General features: G+C 36.7%; 1 non-coding gene across 1 annotated transcript; it reads right to left on the bottom strand.

The window, feature by feature from the left end:
* Positions 1–213: 213 nt before the first annotated feature.
* LOC116277934 (U6 spliceosomal RNA) lies at positions 214–322 on the bottom strand. The gene has a single exon (XR_004187366.1). It is a non-coding gene; the product is annotated as a U6 spliceosomal RNA (small nuclear RNA).
* Between the last annotated feature and the right edge of the window lie 8,154 nt (positions 323–8,476).

Raw genomic sequence — 8,476 nt, 5'->3', positions numbered from 1 at the left:
TGAAGATCAATAAAAATAACATTAAATTTCTTGCTAAAATCATGAAGATCAGTGGGGAAATAGCATTTGATTCAGAGATTTTATTTACACACAATATTTCCATTAATGTCTTATCTTTTAATTGAAGTTTGGTTGATTTACAATGTTGTATTAATTTCTGGTGTACAGCATCGTGATTCAGTTATATATATATTCTCTTTCATATTCTTTTTAAAATATATGGAACACTTCACGAATTTGCATGTAATCCTTGTGCAGGGGCCATGCTAATCTTCTCTGTATCGTTCCAATTTTAGCACAATTTAGTATATGTGCTGCCAAAGCGAGCACTGTTTCCAGTAATGTCTTTACTGAGCAAAATGAATTCTACCTCCACTTCAAAATCTTAGTAAATTTTTAAATACTTACAAATATCTTTAGATTTGTGAACTTGTGGATGTTTAAAAAACAAAAAAAGGAACAATGGTGGTGATTCTGATGCTCAACCAGCGGCAGTGAAATAGGGAGAGCAATGTAACTTCATAGAAACATTTTTATTGAACAAACTTCAACTCCACAAGGAACTCTACACATATCACGTTTTTAGCTGATTCAAGTTTCCTATGTTCAGAGCAGCAGTTTTTACCCATTGCTTTTTCCCATATTGATTTCAATTAAGTTTCACCTCTGAGAACCCAAGAAACTTCAAATTGTGCTCTTCTCCCCCTAATGAGTTTGCCCAAAATGTCTTCTCTCTGCTATAACCACAGTACAGGGAATACAAGAAACAGCATGACCTATTCTTAGTAAATATTCTGAGACTTTAATTCTTTCTTTTACATATATCTGTAGCAAAAATGCTTTCCTAGCTTTCCTTATGGGATAACGTTTTATGAGGCAAGTCAAGGGTTTGGGAAAGGAAGTAGGATGGGAAGCCAGCCAAGCACATCGTCCTCTTGCCTTGGCCATCTTCCTGTTGCAGCTGGTTATCCGAAGGCTGGGCAGTGTGCAAAAATAGCATGCTGGAATGGCTAAATTCTTGCTTGTGTTTTCTCCCTGGAAACCTATTTTTTTAAAGAACCTTGAATTCTGCATTGATTATTATTATAAAGACCCTTACTGACTTTTAAATGCTGAAATTATCTTAAATGAACCTTTTTAAGAAGATGCAACCTACCCACCATTTTGAACAAAGCATACAAAGGCAAATGACATTTGACAGAATTTTGGTTGGATTTCCAACTGTGATTTTCTTTTGATTAAAATAAATAAATAAATGGTGGAGCACCAAGTTTGTCACCTGACCATTGTTAAAGCTGACATTTCCAAAACAACTATGCTAATATGACATTTTCCTTTTTTTCCTTGGTAGTTTGGTGTGATCTGACAGTGAACCAAGAGGACTTTCTTTGAAACCTTTGGTATTTGACTAAGTGCCACCTATACATCAGTTGCTTTCAAACTATTGTCAGTTTCCTGTCTCCTTGTCATAAATGAAAGGAATAGGCTGCTTTAAAACTTCAGCATATTCCCCATCCCCTAAACTGTGAGTAGCACAGACCATAGACTGGTTTAAAAGAAATGCAAAGTCCTTTAATAAAAAACACAGCTGTGGTTACGGTGAAGCCAATTGCTTTTTAGCATGTCTGCCTACTTGGGCTTTTCCTTTATCCCCCCCTGGAGATTAGAAATAATTTAACAATGCAGAAATGTCCACTCATAAGCTACCATGTACCTCTTTCTGACCGTTAGCTGTCCTTTGTAAATAAAATTCATGCAACATCACTAACTCCACAAACGAATTTTGAAAGGCTAGTTGCTTTCCATGGGAAGTTCAAGAAATAAATACCTGCTCAATTTGGAGAAAGATGATATTAGCATTTGATTGGGAGAACTAAACTAATTTATAGGAGAAGTCAGCAAATTATGGCCCTTGGGCCAAATCTGGCCTGCTGCCTGGTTTTGTAATGGTTTATGAGCGAAGAATGGTTTTTACAGTTTAATTTTAAATGGTTTTAAAATCAAATTAATAATACTTTATGATGTGAAAATTGAAAATTCTGTGTCCATAGCCATAATCATTTGTATGTATATATGTATATATATACACACACACACGGCTGTTACACATATATCATATATTACTCTTTCTCATGATACAACGGTGGTTGAGTAGTTGTGACAGAGAACAGATGGCCCACAAAGCCTAAAATATTTACTACCTGGCCCTTCACAGAATAAAAGTTTCCTTAACCTGGTCTAGAATCATATTTAATTAGGGAAAAACAGCTACTTTTTCCCTATAAAAACAGCTACTTTTTTCCCTATATAAAGCAGTGAAAAATACCTCTCTCAAACATTTAGGCCTCGGTAGAATTGAGGATACTTTTTGAAAACAAAAATTCCCATAAGGACAAATCAAACTCTAACCAGAATAACGTTTGAGCTCCAGCTCTCCCACTAATTCCCTGTGCGAATTTAGCCACACCACCTTCCCTTTCTTGACTTACTTTACCTATCTTTAAAACCCAAAGTCTACATAAAACAATTTCTCTGGTCCTTCTCAAAATCTAAGATTTTCTTCTCCTTTTTAAAAATTTCTTATTTACATTAAAAAAATCATCCACTTTACTGAAGAACTCACCACAGGATTTCTGTATTTAGTAACTTCTTCCTGCTAAGGTACTTGTGTATTTATGTAAGTACTTGACTGATAAAGTTAAGGGGTATGCTATTAGAGATCTATCAGAAATACATAATGGCAGCTACTGAAATGATCATGAAAGAAGTCAATGTGAAAAGGAATTCAAGTAACAGAAATTAGACTTGTACGTGAGTTTTCTAGGAGATATATATATATATAGACATATTATTCAACTAAAATTAATTTTTATGCTAAACACATTCTATTTTGGTCCACTGACTATGTAGCAGTGTAGGACTTTTCTACCTCAAGTGTGGTCTGTGGACCAGCAATATTTGTATCCCCTGGGAGCTTGTTAGAAATGCAGAAAATCAAGCCCCATCCCAGACCTACTGAATCAGCATCTGCAGTTGAGCAAGATTTCCAGGTAATTCCTATGACTATGAAAGTTTGAGAAGCACTGGTGTAGGACAGTACTTCTGAGACAGTGGGCTGTGGTGCATCAGAACCACCCGGAAGAGGGGGAGGGTAGAGCTCAATGGTAGAGCACATGCTTAGCATGTATGAGAGCCTGGGTTCAATCCCCAGTACAAACAAACAATACAACAAATACCAATTCCACCCCCCCCCCAAAAAAGAATCACATAGAGGTGCTAAAGAAATGTGCATATTGCTTGATCCTGACTCTAGATCTTTTGAATCTGAATCTCTTCAATGAGACCTGAAAATCAGTTTCTTTTAAAGCACTCCAGTAATTCTTATGCATAATACTATTCGAGAAGCACTGGAGTAGTGGTTAAGAATGTCAATTCTTTTTAGTGGAACATTCCTAGTTTTCTTATTTAATAGCTCTGTTATATCATGTTACTTAGCCAATTTGATTCTCAATTTTGTCACCTGTAAAATAGGGATAAAAAAATACTTCCCTACCTTATAGGTTTTTGTGAAGATTCAACTACAGAATGAATGTGTCTGGCATACAGTAAGCACTCAGTACACACTAGCTACTTCTAATTTGATCAGAATTGTCATCATTCCCACTACCACCACCACCATCAGGAGTGGGGAAAGATTAAGCTGAATATGTAGGTGGGAGGATAAGAGATCATGTTGGGTCTTGTTTCCAAACAAATCAGCTTGTAATTTAATCTGCACACATTGGAGAACCATTGAAGGTTTTGAAGAAGAGGCCTTATCCAAGCTTTGATAAACTTGGTTTTGGAGAATGGTGAGGGAGTCTAGACCAGAAGGATCACTGAGTTTTCAATGGGCTTGTGCTTTCCAGTTGCATTCTAAAAACTCTAATCCTAACCATCATCAGTATGTAGGTTAGATTGTAATTGATCTGGGGCTCAGATATACCTAATCAGCAATTTCAGAGTGACCTGAGACTTGGAATGACCTCTAGATCTAAAACTCCTGAGATCTTTCTAGTCTGTCAAATCAATCACACTGGCTAAGTGTCAGCAGTGGGATGAAGACAAAAATCAAAATCTTAAGAGGAAGCTATAATTTAATGGAGACAAAAAATGCACAGAACTAAGCATGATCACAGAAGAGATATATGTTTAATTGAAAAGAATTAAATGTGTGGCAAAAATAACAGCACAAGGAAAACTTAAATGCACTGAGATTGTTCTATCCCTCCCTAGTCTGGACTCAGAGCTCTAAAACTTCTACTCTTGCCAAATTATCAAATGGACACTCTTGCTCTGTGAACACACTTAGTTTTGTACTGTGCCTGATATTAAACAAAATCCATGTATGTCCTTAAGGAGCTTACAATTCATTTATAGAACTAAGGCCTACATACAAGAAATCACTAGAGGGCAATGAAAGACAGACTAGAAACCAGTGCTAGACGAGGTGGCTTAGGGCAATAGCAGGAAGAGATGTGGGAGTTGGAAAATATATAGAATCTGAAGCAGAAGTAAAAACAAGGGGGGTCAGCAACTTTATGAAATGTATGGAGTCAGGAAAACACTATAAGAATGGTTGAATAAATTATGATACACTCACATGATACAACAAAACTACAAAGTAATTTTAAAAATAATGGGTTAGACTTACTAGCTTACTTGGAGAGATTTCCAAGATGTACCATTAAATTAGAAGGCAGAGTATGTAGCATAATTTTTAGAGCAGGCAGGTAGCTAGATATGATCAGAGAAAGGGAGATACAGGCCAAATGGCAGGAAACCACACATCTTGTGAACAATGGGGGTCCTTGGGCAGACAGAGAAAAGCAGGAACCTCCAGCATGATGAGAAACCATATATTTTGGGTTGACAAGTGTCCTGGGACAAGACAGGAATCTTTATCATCGGAATGTAATTTTTCACTCATTATACCCCCATCCAAATGTAACCTTTAGCTTATCATGCCCTCATCCAAGTTCTCGATCAAGACTAAATAAGGACCAAAAAAAAAAAAAAATCCCACCTACCTGGAGGTGGGATGAAGATCAGGAAAGAGGACCCAAACCCTTCTCTGCCAATGAATGTTCTGCCCATTCACTTTTACACCCATATAACCAGCTTGCCAAAGAAACTGGGGGCAGCTACCCACCTGGGTCTGCTCGCTCTCCCCTTGAGAGCATGCTCTCTGTCCCTTAATAAATCCTTGCTTTGCTTTCTCGACCTCCTTGTCTCGTTTCTGAATTCCTTCTGGGGTGAGACAAGAAACTTGCTCTCTGATAACATAATCTCACTTGTGTAAAACAAACAAAATCTCCTCTGTGTGTGCTTATGTAGAGAAAGTTATGTAAGGATATATACCAGCTTGTAAATACTGGTTTGAGGGTAGTGGTAGGTAGGTGGTCTGCACTCATGCTCAAACTAGGCACTAAAAGTCCTCAGTTACATAATCTATTCAGGGTATAATGCACGCACCTACACGTAAAACAGAATAATAATAAACTATGATAAGTATATTGAACAATATTTGCTTAACACTTTGGGGTAGAAGAACTTAGCAGTATACTTCATCCTTTGCTGGAATGGAAAAAATCCATCTCCAAGGCTGTCAGTCTTTCAAATATTCAAACTACTGGTTGGGAAAAAAAGTTATTCGTTTCTAAGTGCTTTATAACTTCACTGATTACCTTGTCCTTATCTGAGATCTATTCAAATGCATTCAGCAATTAAATTCCTTTCCTTGCTTGCTCCTTTGGGAGTCTCTATAGCGTACATGTAAAAAGTGGAAGAAAATCACCAGACGTAACTTTGCAACAGAAAACAAGGAGACAATGATGATGAAACTTTAGCTAATGTTCATAGCTCTTTGCCATACTGTAATTAATTTCCAACTCTCAACATTTCTGGGCAAAATATCAAAGGTCACAGAGGGGAGGGTTATGCTCATTATTATATGTGGTAATGCCCTTCTGGCAGAACCTTGCGGCAATACCTGATCAACTTGGGAAAAATACTGAGTCTCTGGTATGTTGCCTTGTTGTATTTGTTACTAAGGAAATATCCTGCTGGCATTCAGAGAAAATGAATACACTTGACACCTACATCACATCAACCTTTCCTGCCTAGTCATCTGCAATGAGAACTAAGATGAAGAGAATTGTTTTTACAATTAAAATTTTTGGCCTATTTCAGAACTTGCTATAATCAACTCCAGCCAGTAAAAATAACACCTTCACCTCTCTAACAAATGGCTAAATGAGGAGCTTATTTAATCCTTAGCAAAATGAAAAACAAAAAACCACAAAAAAACAAGAAATATCATAGTAAAACTGCATTGACACCACTAGCTTGGAATTTGTAAAAATTCAGAAAGGAACCCTGATGAAGTCTGCTTTTCAACATATGCAGGTAGGAAAACAGGAACATACCAAACACATGAATGGTGGTCATAAGTTTACATGGTCAATATCCAGTGTCAACTATGTATATTTGCCGGCATGATTCCATGTGGGTATTCTCATGACCAATGAATACTGAGACATATTCCCTATAGAGAGGGGCCAGATCAGGGAGAAAACTGTGGATATAATCTCTATTTTTCCACAGGAAAATGTTTCACATATTTGATAACATCAAGTGGGAACTGGCAGACTTACCTATTGACCTAGCATGTATCCCTGACTAGCTGCTGTCTGGGAAGTTTTATGCAAGGGATCAGTTGTAAGAAGTTATTTGGAGAATAAAGTAAACTTATCCTGTGTGGCTACAGAGGGTTAACTAGGACCAAGTACAGAACAATTATGGGGAGGCAGGATTTGAGTCAATATTAAAGAAGAACTTTCCAATAACAGAATACACTGCCTACAAAAACAGCATGTTCACTGTCTTTGCAGAGGGATATGACCAAAAGATTTCCTACAGTGGGTGGGAGCTTGAACTACATAGTTTCTAAGTTCTTTCTAATTGCAAAATTCTATTTTGTAGGACTACATTTAACCTACTTGAGAGAACGAACTTTACATACCTTGTAAATACCTACTGAGAAAAAAAAGCAACAAATTATTATCTATTTATAAATGCAATCAAGGAATATCTACTTGGAAACAATTTTTGTTAGTTTAGTTGGAATTTCTGTGCTTGAGTGAAACAAGCACGTTCCTTCAAAAATATTTTGCTATTTTGTCTGGCCTTCCTCCCATGCGATACCTGTCAGTATAATCACCATTCAGCCAGAATTAGTGAGTAAAGAGTTAGCACATGACTTTGAGAAAAATGGATAAGCACTGAAGAAGCTTGCAGGGTTAGGATGATTCAATGACTTTTCAAAACATTAAGCTTCCCCCCCAACAAATTAGCAAGCTTAGTGCCTTAGTATACTTTCTACACACATTTCTATAGCACCTTCTGTCTGCCAGGCACTGTGCTAAAATATGGAAATGGACAAAGGAAAACAAAACAGACACAAACCCCTTTCTTCTTGGAGTTTATAACATTAACCATTGTAACTTTAGTGACGAAACATATTTGTGTTTAACAAACAGTATCCCCTATTCTAAATGCCCAGACAATAATGACAAGCAGCTGGAAGAGAAAGTAACCCAAGCTATTATGTCACTGGAACAAAGACTACTGAGACTGTCCTTAGGTAAACATATGACTGCTTAAGGTGTGGGGTGCATTACAAAATTATTCTTTAAGTAAAACTAAGTAAATAAATAAATCAAGATTATGCATTTAAGAGTTATAAAAATATACTCTGAACATTTTATTCAAAATTTACACACGTCGCTGTGACTAACGTAATGAACAACCAAGTCTTTCAAAGCAGGTGAAAAATTCAAAGAGAAATTCAAAGGAGGGAAAAACAGAAATAGACACATCTGCTTTTAATAAAATAGTTTTAAAGTATGATAATAAAATGAGGCCATCAGTAGGCATAGGTAGAGTTTATTTCAAATAAATAAGTTTGTGATTCATATAATCTTGACACTTAGACCTTGTAATCTGAGGTCTGTGGATGGGCTTCACAAGTCTTTTTATCCCCTGAAAATGTATGTAAAACCATGTGCATATGTGCGTTGTTCCTCTGTGGAAATATTTCATAATTTTCTCCAGATTCTCAGAAATGGCCTATGAGCTGCTCTACTCCCCTCTCCTACCCCCACAGCAAAGTTTAAAAAAAATCACTGTTTTAAAAGGAAGCATGGCAAGAGATCCCCAGAAAGGCAAGATGGGCTATTGGCAGCATAAAGGCTTTGTAGTACAGGAATAATGACTAGTTAAGCACTTTAGCAAAGTGCCAGGGCTCTTACGAGCCAATTTACAAATGATGGGAAGTGAAGGTTGTGCCTTTAAAAAAACTTGAAATTGTCTTGATGATGCCACATTTAGATACATGATTAATAGGAGTGAAGTTGATGAGAATTTTCTGTCTCCA

Source organism: Vicugna pacos, chromosome X (assembly GCF_048564905.1).
Source record: "Vicugna pacos chromosome X, VicPac4, whole genome shotgun sequence".
Lineage (NCBI taxonomy): Eukaryota > Metazoa > Chordata > Mammalia > Artiodactyla > Camelidae > Vicugna > Vicugna pacos.
This window is presented reverse-complemented; position numbering and strand designations above follow the sequence as displayed.